We start from the raw sequence: 3,246 nt of genomic DNA on the forward strand, positions 1-3,246 counted from the left end.
TTGAGGAAATGAGATGGATTCCTTATGCATCGGTTGTGGGTAGCCTTATATATGCCATGTTGTGTATAAGACCTGACATTAACTATGTAGTAGGGATTGTCAGTAAATATCATTCCAATTCAAGATTAGTTCACTGGATAAGGATCAAGACAGTCTTTAAATATCTATGGAGAACAATAGACTATATACTTGTGTATCGGACTAAGGATTTGATCCTTACAGGATACACAAACTCTAATTTTCAGACTGATAAAGATTCTAGGAAATCCACATCAGGATCAATGTTTACTCTTAACGAAGAAACTAAATTGTAGGGAAGCATCAAACAACGATGCATCACAAACTTCACAATGGAAGCTGAATACGTAGTTACTTGTGAAGTTACAAAAGAAGTTGTTTGGCTGAGGAAATTTCTTACTAATTTGGAAGTCGTTCCAAACAAGTCTTTGCCCATCACATTTTATTGTGATAATAGTGGTGTTGTGGCAAAATTCAAAGGAACCCAGGAGTCTATGCAATGAGGTGACGTGATAGTCACAAAGATAGCTACGGAGCATAAACATTGTTGATCCGTTTACAAAGGCTCTCACAGCTAAGGTGTTTGAGAGTCATTTAGAAAATCTAGATTTATAGGATATGCGTCATATTGTCTAGGACAAGTGGAAGATATTACTGGGTATAGTGTATGTCTTAGTTTATTGTATTGTACACTTTACTTGTATTATACTCTCTATTATACACTCCACTAGCTTCGGGACAAGTGGGGTTGTTGGGATTGGTATCCTAAATCTCATGGTTCTCGTAGTTTGTAAACTTGTATAAACGAATTGTTTAATAAAATAAAGAGTTATTTTATTTGTGCATTAACTGAATCCAATAAATCAAGATTTGATGTTATTTTATGTAACTTAAACATACATGTATGTTGTTGACATACATGTGAATCATGTTTATGTAATAACCTAAATGGTCTATAGTATATGGATAAGGTTGGATGTCTTATTCTAGTGACACTATGGATGCGACCCACTTTGTATTCGTTACAATAGTTGTAAAGTGTTACAAACAATGTGATCCTAATTGTTCATGTGGAGACATGTTAGTGGAGGTATCCTGCATAAAGAGTTCGTATAAGATCGGAGCGCAAAATGATTAGTCTCTCTATATAACACTATTGATTGAAGAGATTAACATTTCACAGGATGACCATGGGTAACTCGACCTTAATCCTGAGTGAGTTGTGAACTTTTGTCTATGAGGGAAATCCTTTTAATCTGTATGTGTGAGAGTGGCCAATTTCATCGACTCAATAAACCTACCATTTTGTGGATTTTTCCGAGTAGGGAGTTGGGAACATAACTTCACAAGATGAAATTCTGTTCTTTCCAATTTTCGGGTAAGTAGATGAATTGCTCCCTTAGAGTTGATTCTGGGTCTTGAACAATAGGCACCTTACCCTCTCACGAGGGATTTTGTTTATAATTGAACTATAACTAATTCTGTCCTTTCCAATTTTAGGGTCTTTAGTGGAGTGATCTACAGTTCATGAATGTTGATTAGTTAATTAAAGAGTTTAATTAATTAATCTCATATCATTGAAGCTTTTAATCTGTAGGGTCTTTAGGTCCACTTGCTAGCTCACTAAGGATAAAATAAGGAATAAAATGGTTTTAGAATAATTTGAATTGTTCAAATTATTTAAGAAAAATTTTATATTAATATGATTAATATAAAGTATAATATATATTGTTACATTATAATATATAATTAATTATAAATATGATTTATAATTAATACTATGTAGAAGAGAGATAAATATTTGAACGAGATTCAAATTAATATAATATATATTGATACATTATCATATATAGTTAATTATAAATATGATTTATGATGAATACTATATAATATATGAGAACAATATATTTGAATAAGATTTAAATATTAATTATATGAATGTGATTCATACAAATACTCTCAGTTAAAATCAATATGAATGAGATTCATATTAAAACTATAGGTTATGTGAGAAGATGCCATTTGAATATGATTCAAATGAAATTAAATATATGATATTTAATTACTAATTAATTAATATATTAATTTAATTATATATATTAAATAGGATTTAATATATATAATATATATATATATATATATATATATATATATATATATATATGAGTTATTAGATGTTAAAAGGGAGAGGAGTTAATAACTCCTCCTCCATGTTTAATCGCACGTAACACACTTTGGGTAGATTCTGGAATAGTTATAGACTTTTTACATAAGCATATAACTCTCTCTGGATTTTTTTAAAAAAGGTTTCCTTCCTCTTCCAAAACTAAAACAGATCCCACAATCCATATTCCTCATTTAAGAATAGTAAAAAAGTTCTTTTTGGTGGTGTCCTATGTTCGTGATCTATTTGGTTTGTGGCAAATTTTTTGCAGCACGTTGAGTTTGAGGGAGATCTTGTTCGTGTTGTTCCATTTCATAAAGAGATTTATGAGAAGAAGAGTCTTCAAGGGTAAATTTCTCCTATCATCTCTCTCCTTTCTCAATAGTATGCTTTATCTTATATGTTTATCTTGTTTCCATCTCTGTATTCCTCTGAATTTCATGTTTTCAAAATTGATTAAACACCGGTACCGTGTTCACACGCTTCTATTAAGGCATTCAATTCCTTCATTATCATGGGCTCGGGTTGCTAGTTCTTTAAAGGTGCGAGGCTTTATACCTTGAAGTATATAAAGTAGTCTCCAATGCATACCTTGGATGCACATCTCAATAAAAAATAGTTCAGTGAGACGATCTTTGTAATCCACACTTGTGGTTCTCCAACGATTTATGTAATCGATGACAAGTTCACCTTTTCGTTGTTTAGTGATGGTGAGCTCGGACATATTGACATATATATATTAGTATGAGTTATTAGATGTTAAAAGGGAAGGGAGTTAATAACTTCTCCTCCATGTTTAATCTCACGTAACACACTCTGGGTAGATTCTGGAATAGTAATAAAGTTTTTATAGAAGCACATAACTCTCTGGATTTTTTTTATTTTAAAAAAAGTTCCCTTCCTCTTCCAAAACTAAAACATATCCCACAATCCATATTCCTTGTCTGAGAATAATAAAGAAGTCCTTTTGGTGGTTTCCTCTATTCGTGATTTATTCAGTTCAAGGAAAGTTTTCTGTAGCACGTTGAGTTCGAGGGAGATCTTGTTCGTGTTGTTCCATTTCA

This window comes from Benincasa hispida, chromosome 1 (assembly GCF_009727055.1).
Source record: "Benincasa hispida cultivar B227 chromosome 1, ASM972705v1, whole genome shotgun sequence".
NCBI classification, from domain to species: domain Eukaryota; kingdom Viridiplantae; phylum Streptophyta; class Magnoliopsida; order Cucurbitales; family Cucurbitaceae; genus Benincasa; species Benincasa hispida.